The sequence below is a fragment of the Lissotriton vulgaris genome, chromosome 1_2 (assembly GCF_964263255.1).
Source record: "Lissotriton vulgaris chromosome 1_2, aLisVul1.2, whole genome shotgun sequence".
In the NCBI taxonomy this organism is placed as follows: Eukaryota; Metazoa; Chordata; class Amphibia; order Caudata; family Salamandridae; genus Lissotriton; species Lissotriton vulgaris.
In genome coordinates this window covers 363,151,841-363,167,195 of record NC_141686.1, presented here as the reverse complement: position 1 = coordinate 363,167,195, position 15,355 = coordinate 363,151,841, and the positions used below count along the sequence as shown (strand labels likewise).

The 15,355-nt window shown below is 48.5% G+C and overlaps 1 pseudogene; it reads right to left on the bottom strand.

Annotated features, from left to right (window-relative positions):
* Positions 1 to 1,220: 1,220 nt before the first annotated feature.
* LOC147736877 (uncharacterized) lies at positions 1,221 to 14,764 on the bottom strand (annotated as a pseudogene).
* Between the last annotated feature and the right edge of the window lie 591 nt (positions 14,765 to 15,355).

The following is a 15,355-nucleotide window of genomic DNA, read 5'->3' as shown; positions in this document are numbered from 1 at the left end:
TACATCCTTTATTCATTTTATTATTATTTAATTTTGTAAAAACATTTGCAGACTCCTTGAGTAGGCCTCGCAGAGTCAGAGGGGTCCTTGGACCACAGGTTAAAGACCACTGCATCAGAGAACAAAGTAGGGAGGGACTATACATATTAAACAGAATCAAACTGCTATCCACAAAATTAAAGATAGTCGACTAAGTGCATTTAATTAAATTAGGACTTTTCATCATAGACACTGGGAACACCTGGATTTTCTTGTAAGACTGGGACTACCATCATGCGATTTAAAAACTGCTTAATGGAACAAGCATGAACAATTGGTTTGTAATGGAAAGTTTTGAAAGTGGAAGCCAAAACCAATTTGCTGCTCTCACAGTGTTCTTTTATTGGAAAGGTTTAGGAAGTCATGGCAGGCCTAGAGGAATGACCTCATGAAACAGGTTCTATCAATTCTAGATTGTTTCATGGACCACGTAACACATCTGGAAAGAGTAGCAGAGGATAGAGGACAATGAAGTTTCCTAAAGTAAATACGAATTTGAGAATCAAGCACTCAGAGAGCCGATGTTCCAGCTTACTACTCTTTAAGACATCTAGCTACACAGAGATTTGGTTGCTCAGGAAAGGCAGGATAATCCACTGGTGTTAAAAAACGTTTTGTACAGCTGGAAATTGAGAACAGAATTCCAGGAGATCACTGCCTAGCCAAAACATCCAAAGGATTTGTGTCTGAAACAAAAACTCATGGTCAGTTTTGCTGACAGACCCATCGGCGAGAGACCAGGATTCTCAAGCCAGGGATTTAACTCAAGAAAGACTATGTTACCACATCATAACATTTGATATTTTGATAAAGGAGGTCTACTTAACCTTATTCATTTTTTAATAGTCAAATTACTGTATGCGTCCCCACAGGTTTCTCATCAATAAAGTATGGTGTATACAATGGCCGATCTATGTGTGTTCACCTTTCTGTAAGACTTACATGGAGGCGCTAGGTATTTAAGATATTTGCCACAATAGTGACAGGGCCACAGCGTTTATTTGAGTGTGTCAGTTTGACTGAATTGTAACATTTTAGTAACAATACATTATTAGTGAATCCTTATGCCCTTCTTTCTACAGCTTCTGCGTCTCATAATGATTGCGACAAATAGATAGAATCCCAGGTATAAGGTGGAAACTATGATGCCGCAGTTGGCAGCAAGTGTTTTACATAAGTCTTTATGCAGACGATTTTGCAAAACTTCCAACCAAGGTCTCTAAGGAAGAATCTCCACTTTCAACTGTTTTACAAATTTGGAGAAACTGTTCAAATAAGGCTCTTTAATGAAACAACAGAAATCCTTGAAGGATAAATTGGTGGAAGAGGTTATCCCAGAAGGACTAAAGCAGACGAAGAAGAGGCCAAGAATCATAGAGGCAACCTCCTGATCCCTAATGCATGAGTAAGAGTTGAAAACAAAACAGGTGATGGACAGAATGTGGATCAATGTCACACATTCACCCCAGTCCAAAGATCTGGGCCCAAATCCATCGTTTTTTTGCACTCCACACCACCCTGGGTTAGACAATGGCGATATGCAAATCAGCTCTGACCCTGTGCCCCATGGGAACAGTCCAGTCCGAACTACAAAAGCCATGTCCTTCCCAGAACGGAATCAAGCATCCGAGGACCGGACCGGTTTCGAGGTAACACCTCTCATCAGCCCGGCTAGCTTGACTCCAGTGGTGTGGAGTGCCTGGGACCCACGTCTGAGCATCCCCAGCGCACTTATGGCGGCAATTGCAAACAAAACAGGTGATGCACAGAATGTGGATCAATGTCACACATTCACCCCAGTCCAAAGATCTGGGCCCAAATCCATCGTTTTTTTGCACTCCACACCACCCTGGGTTAGACAATGGCGATATGCAAATCAGCTCTGACCCTGTGCCCCATGGGAACAGTCCAGTCCGAACTACAAAAGCCATGTCCCTCGCCAGAATGGAATCAAGCATCCGAGCACCGGACCGGTTTCGAGGTAACACCTCTCATCAGCCCGGCTAGCTTGACTCCAGTGATGTGGAGTGCCTGGGACCCACGTCTGAGCATCCCCAGCGCACTTATGGCGGCAATTGCAAACAAAACAGGTGATGGACAGAATGTGGATCAATGTCACACATTCAACCCAGTCCAAAGATCTGGGCCCAAATCCATCGTTTTTTTGCACTACACACCACCCTGGGTTAGACAATGGCGATATGCAAATCAGCTCTGACCCTGTGCCCCATGGGAACAGTCCAGTCTGAACTACAAAAGCCATGTCTTCCCAGAACGGAATCAAGCATCCGAGGACCGGACCGGTTTCGAGGTAACACCTCTCATCAGCCCGGCTAGCTTGACTCCAGTGGTGTGGAGTGCCTGGGACCCACGTCTGAGCATCCCCAGCGCACTTATGGCGGCAATTGCAAACAAAACAGGTGATGGACCGAATGTGGATCAGTGTCACACATTCACCCCAGTCCAAAGATCTGGGCCCAAATCCATTGTTTTTTTGCACTCCACACCACCCTGGGTTAGACAATGGCGATATGCAAATCAGCTCTGACCCTGTGCCCCATGGGAACAGTCCAGTCCGAACTACAAAAGCCATGTCCCTCGCCAGAATGGAATCAAGCATCCGAGCACCGGACCGGTTTCGAGGTAACACCTCTCATCAGCCCGGCTAGCTTGACTCCAGTGATGTGGAGTGCCTGGGACCCACGTCTGAGCAACCCCCGCGCACTTATGGCGGCAATTGCAAACAAAACAGGTGATGGACAGAATGTGGATCAATGTCACACATTCAACCCAGTCCAAAGATCTGGACCCAAATCCATCGTTTTTTTGCACTACACACCACCCTGGGTTAGACAATGGCGATATGCAAATCAGCTGTGACCCTGTGCCCCATGGGAACAGTCCAGTCTGAACTACAAAAGCCATGTCTTCCCAGAACGGAATCAAGCATCCGAGGACCGGACCGGTTTCGAGGTAACACCTCTCATCAGCCCGGCTAGCTTGACTCCAGTGGTGTGGAGTGCCTGGGACCCACGTCTGAGCATCCCCAGCGCACTTATGGCGGCAATTGCAAACAAAACAGGTGATGGACAGAATGTGGATCAATGTCACATATTCGCCCCAGTCCAAAGATCTGGGCCCAAATCCATCATTTTTTTGCACTCCACACCACCCTGGGTTAGAAAATGGCGATATGCAAATTAGCTCTGACCCTGTGCCCCATGGGAACAGTCCAGTCCGAACTACAAAAGCCATGTCCTTCCCAGAACGGAATCAAGCATCCGAGGACCGGACCGATTTCGAGGTAACACCTCTCATCAGCCCGGCTAGCTTGACTCCAGTGGTGTGGAGTGCCTGGGACCCACGTCTGAGCATCCCCAGCGCACTTATGGCGGCAATTGCAAACAAAACAGGTGATGCACAGAATATGGATCAATGTCACACATTCACCCCAGTCCAAAGATCTGGGCCCAAATCCATCGTTTTTTTGCACTCCACACCACCCTGGGTTAGACAATGGCGATATGCAAATCAGCTCTGACCCTGTGCCCCATGGGAACAGTCCAGTCCGAACTACAAAAGCCATGTCCTTCCCAGAACGGAATCAAGCATCCGAGGACCGGACCGGTTTCGAGGTAACACCTCTCATCAGCCCGGCTAGCTTGACTCCAGTGGTGTGGAGTGCCTGGGACCCACGTCTGAGCATCCCCAGCGCACTTATGGCGGCAATTGCAAACAAAACAGGTGATGGACAGAATGTGGATCAATGTCACACATTCACCCGAGTCCAAAGATCTGTGCCCAAATCCATCGTTTTTTTGCACTCCACACCACCCTGGGTTAGCCAATGGCGATATGCAAATCAGCTCTGACCCTGTGCCCCATGGGAACAGTCCAGTCCGAACTACAAAAGCCATGTCCTTCCCAGAACGGAATGAAGCATCCGAGGACCGGACCGGTTTCGAGGTAACACCTCTCATCAGCCCGGCTAGCTTGACTCCAGTGGTGTGGAGTGCCTGGGACCCACGTCTGAGCATCCCCAGCGCACTTATGGCGGCAGTTGCAAACAAAACAGGTGATGGACAGAATGTGGATCAATGTCACACATTCACCCCAGTTAAAAGATCTGGGCCCAAATCCATCGTTTTTTTGCACTCCACACCACCCTGGGTTAGACAATGGCGATATGCAAATCAGCTCTGACCCTGTGCCCCATGGGAACAGTCCAGTCCGAACTACAAAAGCCATGTCCTTTCCAGAACGGAATCAAGCATCCGAGGACCGGACCGGTTTCGAGGTAACACCTCTCATCAGCCCGGCTAGCTTGACTCCAGTGGTGTGGAGTGCCTGGGACCCACGTCTGAGCATCCCCAGCACACTTATGGCGGCAATTGCAAACAAAACAGGTGATGGACAGAATGTGGATCAATGTCACACATTCACCCCAGTCCAAAGATCTGGGCCCAAATCCATCGTTTTTTTGCACTCCACACCACCCTGGGTTAGACAATGGCGATATGCAAATCAGCTCTGACCCTGTGCCCCATGGGAACAGTCCAGTCCGAACTACAAAAGCCATGTCCTTCCCAGAACGGAATCAAGCATCCGAGGACCGGACCAGTTTCGAGGTAACACCTCTCATCAGCCCGGCTAGCTTGACTCCAGTGGTGTGGAGTGCCTGGGACCCACGTCTGAGCATCCCCAGCGCACTTATGGCGGCAATTGCAAACAAAACAGGTGATGGACAAAATGTGGATCAATGTCACACATTCACCCCAGTCCAAAGATCTGGGGCCAAATCCATTGTTTTTTTGCACTACACACCACCCTGGGTTAGACAATGGCGATATGCAAATCAGCTCTGACCCTGTGCCCCATGGGAACAGTTCAGTCCGAACTACAAAAGCCATGTCCTTCCCAGAACGGAATCAAGCATCCGAGGACCGGACCGGTTTCGAGGTAACACCTCTCATCAGCCCGGCTAGCTTGACTCCAGTGGTGTGGAGTGCCTGGGACCCACGTCTGAGCATCCCCAGCGCACTTATGGCGGCAATTGGAAACAAAACAGGTGATGGACAGAATGTGGATCAATGTCACACATTCACCCCTGTCCAAAGATCTGGGCCCAAATCCATCGTTTTTTTGCACTTCACACCACCCTGGGTTAGACAATGGCGATATACAAATCAGCTCTGACCCTGTGCCCCATGGGAACAGTCCAGTCCGAACTACAAAAGCCATGTCCTTCCCAGAACGGAATCAAGCATCTGAGGACCGGACCGGTTTCGAGGTAACACCTCTCATCAGCCCGGCTAGCTTGACTCCAGTGATGTGGAGTGCCTGGGACCCACGTCTGAGCATCCCCAGCGCACTTATGGCGGCAATTGCAAACAAAACAGGTGATGGACAGAATGTGGATCAATGTCACACATTCAACCCAGTCCAAAGATCTGGACCCAAATCCATCATTTTTTTGCACTACACACCACCCTGGGTTAGACAATGGCGATATGCAAATCAGCTCTGACCTTGTGCCCCATGGGAACAGTCCAGTCTGAACTACAAAAGCCATGTCTTCCCAGAACGGAATCAAGCATCCGAGGACCGGACCGGTTTCGAGGTAACACCTCTCATCAGCCCGGCTAGCTTGACTCCAGTGGTGTGGAGTGCCTGGGACCCACGTCTGAGCATCCCCAGCGCACTTATGGCGGCAATTGCAAACAAAACAGGTGATGGACAGAATGTGGATCAATGTCACATATTCGCCCCAGTCCAAAGATCTGGGCCCAAATCCATCATTTTTTTGCACTCCACACCACTCTGGGTTAGAAAATGGCGATATGCAAATTAGCTCTGACCCTGTGCCCCATGGGAACAGTCCAATCCGAACTACAAAAGCCATGTCCTTCCCAGAACGGAATCAAGCATCCGAGGACCGGACCGATTTCGAGGTAACACCTCTCATCAGCCCGGCTAGCTTGACTCCAGTGGTGTGGAGTGCCTGGGACCCACGTCTGAGCATCCCCAGCGCACTTATGGCGGCAATTGCAAACAAAACAGGTGATGCACAGAATGTGGATCAATGTCACACATTCACCCTAGTCCAAAGATCTGGGCCCAAATCCATCGTTTTTTTGCACTCCACACCACCCTGGGTTAGACAATGGCGATATGCAAATCAGCTCTGACCCTGTGCCCCATGGGAACAGTCCAGTCCGAACTACAAAAGCCGTGTCCTTCCCAGAACGGAATGAAGCATCCGAGGACCGGACCGGTTTCGAGGTAACACCTCTCATCAGCCCGGCTAGCTTGACTCCAGTGGTGTGGAGTGCCTGGGACCCACGTCTGAGCATCCCCAGCGCACTTATGGCGGCAATTGCAAACAAAACAGGTGATGGACAGAATGTGGATCAATGTCACACATTCACCCCAGTTAAAAGATCTGGGCCCAAATCCATCGTTTTTTTGCACTCCACACCACCCTGGGTTAGACAATGGCGATATGCAAATCAGCTCTGACCCTGTGCCCCATGGGAACAGTCCAGTCCGAACTACAAAAGCCATGTCCTTTCCAGAACGGAATCAAGCATCCGGGACCGGACCGGTTTCGAGGTAACACCTCTCATCAGCCCGGCTAGCTTGACTCCAGTGGTGTGGAGTGCCTGGGACCCACGTCTGAGCATCCCCAGCACACTTATGGCGGCAATTGCAAACAAAACAGGTGATGGACAGAATGTGGATCAATGTCACACATTCACCCCAGTCCAAAGATCTGGGCCCAAATCCATCGTTTTTTTTGACCACACCACCCTGGGTTAGACAATGGCGATATGCAAATCAGCTCTGACCCTGTGCCCGATGGGAACAGTCCAGTCCGAACTACAAAAGCCATGTCCTTCCCAGAACGGAATCAAGCATCCGAGGACCGGACCGGTTTCGAGGTAACACCTCTCATCAGCCCGGCTAGCTTGACTCCAGTGGTGTGGAGTGCCTGGGACCCACGTCTGAGCATCCCCAGCGCACTTATGGCGGCAATTGCAAACAAAACAGGTGATGGACAGAATGTGGATCAATGTCACACATTCACCCCAGTCCAAAGATCTGGGGCCAAATCCATCGTTTTTTTGCACTACACACCACCCTGGGTTAGACAATGGCGATATGCAAATCAGCTCTGACCCTGTGCCCCATGGGAACAGTTCAGTCCGAACTACAAAAGCCATGTCCTTCCCAGAACGGAATCAAGCATCCGAGGACCGGACCAGTTTCGAGGTAACACCTCTCATCAGCCCGGCTAGCTTGACTCCAGTGGTGTGGAGTGCCTGGGACCCACGTCTGAGCATCCCCAGCGCACTTATGGCGGCAATTGCATACAAAACAGGTGATGGACAGAATGTGGATCAATGTCACACATTCACCCCTGTCCAAAGATCTGGGCCCAAATCCATCGTTTTTTTGCACTTCACACCACCCTGGGTTAGACAATGGCGATATACAACTCAGCTCTGACCCTGTGCCCCATGGGAACAGTCCAGTCCGAACTACAAAAGCCATGTCCTTCCCAGAACGGAATCAAGCATCTGAGGACCGGACCGGTTTCGAGGTAACACCTCTCATCAGCCCGGCTAGCTTGACTCCAGTGATGTGGAGTGCCTGGGACTCACGTCTGAGCATCCCCAGCGCACTTATGGCGGCAATTGCAAAAAAAACGGTGATGGACAGAATGTGGATCAATGTCACACATTCAACCCAGTCCAAAGATCTGGGCCCAAATCCATCGTTTTTTTGCACTACACACCACCCTGGGTTAGACAATGGCGATATGCAAATCAGCTCCGACCCTGTGCCCCATGGGAACAGTCCAGTATGAACTACAAAAGCCATGTCTTCCCAGAACGGAATCAAGCATCCGAGGACCGGACCGGTTTTGAGGTAACACCTCTCATCAGCCCGGCTAGCTTCACTCCAGTGGTGTGGAGTGCCTGGGACCCACGTCTGAGCATCCCCAGCGCACTTATGGCGGCAATTGCAAACAAAACAGGTGATGGACAGAATGTGGATCAATGTCACATATTCGCCCCAGTCCAAAGATCTGGGCCCAAATCCATCATTTATTTGCACTCCACACCACCCTGGGTTAGAAAATAGCGATATGCAAATTAGCTCTGACCCTGTGCCCCATGGGAACAGTCCAGTCCGAACTACAAAAGCCATGTCCTTCCCAGAACGGAATCAAGCATCCGAGGACCGGACCGATTTCGAGGTAACACCTCTCATCAGCCCGGCTAGCTTGACTCCAGTGGTGTGGAGTGCCTGGGACCCACGTCTGAGCATCCCCAGCGCATTTATGGCGGCAATTGCAAACAAAACAGGTGATGCACAGAATGTGGATCAATGTCACACATTCACCCCAGTCCAAAGATCTGGGCCCAAATCCATCGTTTTTTTGCACTCCACACCACCCTGGGTTAGACAATGGCGATATGCAAATCAGCTCTGACCCTGTGCCCCATGGGAACAGTCCAGTCCGAACTACAAAAGCCATGTCCTTCCCAGAACGGAATCAAGCATCCGAGGACCGGACCGGTTTCGAGGTAACACCTCTCATCAGCCCGGCTAGCTTGACTCCAGTGGTGTGGAGTGCCTGGGACCCACGTCTGAGCATCCCCAGCGCACTTATGGCGGCAATTGCAAACAAAGCAGGTGATGGACAGAATGTGGATCAATGTCACACATTCACCCCAGTCCAAAGATCTGTGCCCAAATCCATCGTTTTTTTGCACTCCACACCACCCTGGGTTAGACAATGGCGATATGCAAATCAGCTCTGACCCTGTGCCCCATGGGAACAGTCCAGTCCGAACTACAAAAGCCATGTCCTTCCCAGAACGGAATGAAGCATCCGAGGACCGCACCGGTTTCGAGGTAACACCTCTCATCAGCCCGGCTAGCTTGACTCCAGTGGTGTGGAGTGCCTGGGACCCACGTCCGAGCATCCCCAGCGCACTTATGGCGGCAATTGCAAACAAAACAGGTGATGGACAGAATGTGGATCAATGTCACACATTCACCCCAGTTAAAAGATCTGGGCCCAAATCCATCGTTTTTTGCACTCCACACCACCCTGGGTTAGACAATGGCGATATGCAAATCAGCTCTGACCCTGTGCCCCATGGGAACAGTCCAGTCCGAACTACAAAAGCCATGTCCTTTCCAGAACGGAATCAAGCATCCGAGGACCGGACCGGTTTCGAGGTAACACCTCTCATCAGCCCGGCTAGCTTGACTCCAGTGGTGTGGAGTGCCTGGGACCCACGTCTGAGCATCCCCAGCACACTTATGGCGGCAATTGCAAACAAAACAGGTGATGGACAGAATGTGGATCAATGTCACACATTCACCCCAGTCCAAAGATCTGGGCCCAAATCCATCGTTTTTTTGCACTCCACACCACCCTGGGTTAGACAATGGCGATATGCAAATCAGCTCTGACCCTGTGCCCCATGGGAACAGTCCAGTCCGAACTACAAAAGCCATGTCCTTCCCAGAACGGAATCAAGCATCCGAGGACCGGACCGGTTTCGAGGTAACACCTCTCATCAGCCCGGCTAGCTTGACTCCAGTGGTGTGGAGTGCCTGGGACCCACGTCTGAGCATCCCCAGCGCACTTATGGCGGCAATTGCAAACAAAACAGGTGATGGACAGAATGTGGATCAATGTCACACATTCACCCCAGTCCAAAGATCTGGGGCCAAATCCATCGTTTTTTTGCACTTCACACCACCCTGGGTTAGACAATGGCGATATGCAAATCAGCTCTGACCCTGTGCCCCATGGGAACAGTTCAGTCCGAACTACAAAATCCATGTCCTTCCCAGAACGGAATCAAGCATCCGAGGACCGGACCGGTTTCGAGGTAACACCTCTCATCAGCCCGGCTAGCTTGACTCCAGTGGTGTGGAGTGCCTGGGACCCACGTCTGAGCATCCCCAGCGCACTTAGGCCGGCAATTGCAAACAAAACAGGTGATGGACAGAATGTGGATCAATGTCACACATTCGCCCCTGTCCAAAGATCTGGGCCCAAATCCATCGTTTTTTTGCACTTCACACCACCCTGGGTTAGACAATGGCGATATACAAATCAGCTCTGACCCTGTGCCCCATGGGAACAGTCCAGTCCGAACTACAAAAGCCATGTCCTTCTCAGAACGGAATCAAGCATCTGAGGACCGGACCGGTTTCGAGGTAACACCTCTCATCAGCCCGGCTAGCTTGACTCCAGTGATGTGGAGTGCCTGGGACCCACGTCTGAGCATCCCCAGCGCACTTATGGCGGCAATTGCAAACAAAACAGGTGATGGACAGAATGTGGATCAATGTCACACATTCAACCCAGTCCAAAGATCTGGGCCCAAATTCATTGTTTTTTTGCACTACACACCACCCTGGGTTAGACAATGGCGATATGCAAATCAGCTCTGACCCTGTGCCCCATTGGAACAGTCCAGTCTGAACTACAAAAGCCATGTCTTCCCAGAACGGAATCAAGCATCCGAGGACCGGACCGGTTTCGAGGTAACACCTCTCATCAGCCCGGCTAGCTTGACTCCAGTGGTGTGGAGTGCCTGGGACCCACGTCTGAGCATCCCCAGCGCATTTATGGCGGCAATTGCAAACAAAACAGGTGATGGACAGAATGTGGATCAATGTCACATATTCGCCCCAGTCCAAAGATCTGGGCCCAAATCCATCATTTTTTTGCACTCCACACCACCCTGGGTTAGAAAATGGCGATATGCAAATTAGCTCTGACCCTGTGCCCCATGGGAACAGTCCAGTCCGAACTACAAAAGCCATGTCCTTCCCAGAACGGAATCAAGCATCCGAGGACCGGACCGATTTCGAGGTAACACCTCTCATCAGCCCGGCTAGCTTGACTCCAGTGGTGTTGAGTGCCTGGGACCCACGTCTGAGCATCCCCAGCGCACTTATGGCGGCAATTGCAAACAAAACAGGTGATGCACAGAATGTGGATCAATGTCACACATTCAACCCAGTCCAAAGATCTGGGCCCAAATCCATCGTTTTTTTGCACTCCACACCACCCTGGGTTAGACAATGGCGATATGCAAATCAGCTCTGACCCTGTGCCCCATGGGAACAGTCCAGTCCGAACTACAAAAGCCATGTCCTTCCCAGAACGGAATCAAGCATCCGAGGACCGGACCGGTTTCGAGGTAACACCTCTCATCAGCCCGGCTAGCTTGACTCCAGTGGTGTGGAGTGCCTGGGACCCACGTCTGAGCATCCCCAGCGCACTTATGGCAGCAATTGCAAACAAAACAGGTGATGGACAGAATGTGGATCAATGTCACACATTCACCCCAGTCCAAAGATCTGGGCCCAAATCCATCGTTTTTTTGCACTCCACACCACCCTGGGTTAGACAACGGCGATATGCAAATCAGCTCTGACCCTGTGCCCCATGGGAACAGTCCAGTCCGAACTACAAAAGCCATGTCCTTCCCAGAACGGAATCAAGCATCCGAGGACCGGACCGGTTTCGAGGTAACACCTCTCATCAGCCCGGCTAGCTTGACTCCAGTGGTGTGGAGTGCCTGGGACCCACGCCTGAGCATCCCCAGCGCACTTATGGCAGCAATTGCAAACAAAACAGGTGATGGACAGAATGTGGATCAATGTCACCCATTCACCCCAGTCCAAAGATCTGGGCCCAAATCCATCGTGAGTAAGAGATGAAAGCATGGCCGTGGTTCTCATGTATAATCCATCAGCAAATTGTATTAAACAGATTATAAAAATAAATTGGAGAATTTTGGAGGTTGGTGAGAAGAAGCTATCACTGTACCCCTCTGTTTGAACAGAGGTCAGAACCTCAGGAACCCTCACAACAATGACCGACATACATGGGGCAGTTGGTGTAAGTACATCAGACCGTCCGCCCTACTTATGGTAGGCATTCCGACCTACTTGTTTCTCTTCAGGAACACTATGAAAAGACTGGTTGTCTCAAACAGAAAAAATCTATGAAAAATGAACTAGACTCCCTTGTAGAAAGCTCTCAGTGTATCAAGTACATAATTTATTGCTTTTACAAAAAGCAAACTCACTTTAGGAGTAAAACCAAAAAGTCTGTCGTGCAACCGTGTGAAAAATGGCAGACACTCACCAAACTTTAGGTGCTTTTAGAGGAGCTCCTGTTTCTCCTCTGAAGACACAGGGATGGCCAGGTTGGTGGGGATCGCTAAATATGGTGCATGGTAGTCCAACGGGGTAGTGGAAGTTGTTACGCCTGTTCCTCTGGCAGACCGTGGACCCCTGTTAAACTATAAATGAGCGGGACAGTCTTCAAATGTAACTCAAAATAGAAAAATCACTCAAGAAAGGAGGGTTGGATTCAGGGCACTCTATCAAAAAATGCAACAAAGCATTATACCAGCCAAACCAACGGCCCACCCACCAGCCTTGTTTAGAGTTGGACAGATTGTCAGCCTTTCATCGGAAATCCCATTGAGTCTGTCGATGGAAAACTTCTTCAGATGAAGAAAGGGCTCGAAGAAAACCCATCAGACATTATTAGATAAAGCAGCGCTATATAACAACATTAAAAAAAAGACAATTTTGTATTTGACAAATTCATGTTTAAATCCCCGTGGTATTTTTATGGATTATTAACAAGCGGACCATCAAGATACAGACATATTTTAGCTTTCCTAAATAAATCAGGTATTGATTGGGTAAAAAAGACTGAATTTAGTTCCCAAAACAGCCGTGAATCCCAGATCTCAGTATTACTGGTAGCACTTCTCTCTTCATTAACACAGAAGGAGAGGTAGTACCATCTCAAGCAAAGAACCGCTTCTCACTCTGAGAGAAGGCACACTGGGGAGAATAGTCCCCTCTGATACCACCTGCACCAGACTCCCTGCTGAAAGCAGTCATGCTATCGAGATTTGACTCCTCTATTACCAAATAAACTAGGCTTCTTGCTGACATCACAAATTATCTTTAAAGTTTAGGGAATAAATCACATCTAAGATCGCCTTATATACCCTCAGCAGTCAAATACCATGAATTCAAATACATTTGTTTTTTTATTTCATGTCTAAAAACATAAATTTCTTATTAATATGTAACATCTAGTCATCATTGTGTACATTTCATAGCATCATGATTGTTCTTGCTGTATCATAATTAAGTTCATGTTAATGTTAACGTAAATCCTGGTATACACCTCTGTAGTGAGGTTTTTAAAGGCTCTCGGATGTCCATACATGGGTGTTGTTTTCGGGTGTTTTGTTATGTATCATTAATACAGATCTATAAAGTACTGGGTTTCAAATGTATTATGCCACTAATGGAAGTATAAACCCCTTGTTCCTAAATATAGATATAAATATAGATTCTCCAGTTTAGGACTTGTTGCTGTTAACGTGAAAGTAAAGTAAGTTTGACCCTGGAGCAAACCCCTGTAGTGTGTTATGTATAAGGATGGGGGTGCTGAAGAGCAGTCTTGTTGCTGTTCCTCACTGGCTGGGTGGTGAGGGTTTTTCCCCCATGTGTGTTCTCTGGTTGCTCCGGAGGGTTGCCAACCCACTGAAGCTCTTCACACATTCAGTGCAATGGTATGGTTTTTCCCGTGTGTGTTCGCTGGTGGTTCCGTAGGGTTGATAACTGACTGAATTTCTTCATACATTCAATGCACTGGAATGGTTTTTTCCCCTGTGTGTATTCGCTGATGACTCCCGAGATTTGAGGAATGACTAAAACTACTTCCACATTCACTGCACTGGAATGGTTTTTCCCCAGTGTGTGTTCGCTGATGTGATTGGAGAGTTGAAAACTGACTAAAGCTTTTCATACATTCAATGCACTGGTATGTTTATTCCCCAGTGTGTGTTCGATTATGTTTTTGTAGGTCTGATGACCTACTAAAGCTTTTTACACATTCATTGCACTGGAATGGTTTTTCTCCTGTGTGTGTTCGCTGATGTGATTGGAGATATGATAACAGACTGAAGCTCTTTACACATTCACTGCACTGGAATGGTTTTATCTCAGTGTGTGTTCGATTATGTTTTTGTAGCTCTGATGACCCACTAAAGCTCTTTACACATTCACTGCACTGGAATGGCTTTTCCCCTGTGTGTGTTCGCTGATGTCTCCTGAGAGCTGAGGAATCACTAAAACTACTTTCACAGTCATTGCAATGGTATGGTTTTTCCCCAGTATGTGTTCGCTGATGTGATTGGAGATGTGATAACCGACTGAAGCTCTTTACACATTCACTGCGCTGTAATGGCTTTTCCCTTGTGTGTGTTCGCTGATGAATCTTGAGTTTTGAGGAATCACTAAAACTACTTCCACATTCGCTGCACTTGAATGGTGTTTCTTCTGTGTGTGTTTGTTTATGTACTTGGAGGTCTAATAACTGACTGAATTTCTTCACACATTCATTGCAATGGTATGGTTTTTCCCCTGTGTGTGTTCGCTGATTATCTTTTAGGAGTGTTAACTGAGTAAAGTTCTTCATACATTCATTGCAATTGCACATTGCTTCTCCTGTGTGTGTTTGCTTATGGTTCTTTAGTAGCGATGACAAACTAAAGCTCTTGCTGCATGTGTATGATTTTTCTTTCTTGGTTAGTGTCTCTGGGTCGGGTTTATAATTGTCTGCATCCCATGAGTGAGGAGCTAACATGGTTGATAAAGCACTTGTGTTATTCTCACATTACCGGTGTGTGTGTGGTATTTTGGGATGGTTGATTTCAGATTTCACAATGAAATACAAGACTCGCCAGCTACATATATTATTATTTTGACAAGTAAAGCTTCTTTGTAGGTGGGTATGTCTTGAGATTGCATAATAGTTTTGTGTGTTACGGGTAAAGATTAGTCTACCTTCTGGTCGATGCAAATTAGCTCAGTCTGTTGTAGATCAAAGACCCTCTCTTTCTATTACCCTTCAGTTGTCTGGCTCCACTCCCTTGTGTTTTTCTCGTGCTTATGTGGTTTAGCCAGAAAGAGTTTATAATACACCTAGCACGCTGAATGGTGGTCTGCCATCATTACAGGAAGCAGAGTAATACTGTATTCACCTCATACCGAACACATGATCAAAGCTGGTGGAGGCCTGTTTATACAGGAGGTGGTTTGTCAGTGTTGTTGACTTAATTTTCTAGAGGTCATTTCTTAGTCCTGTGGCGTGGAGGTGCACAGCTCAGACTCTTGCATCCACTGAATTGCTCTTGACTGCTTCTTCCAGGATCTATCAGTTTATGTTCAGGTTCCT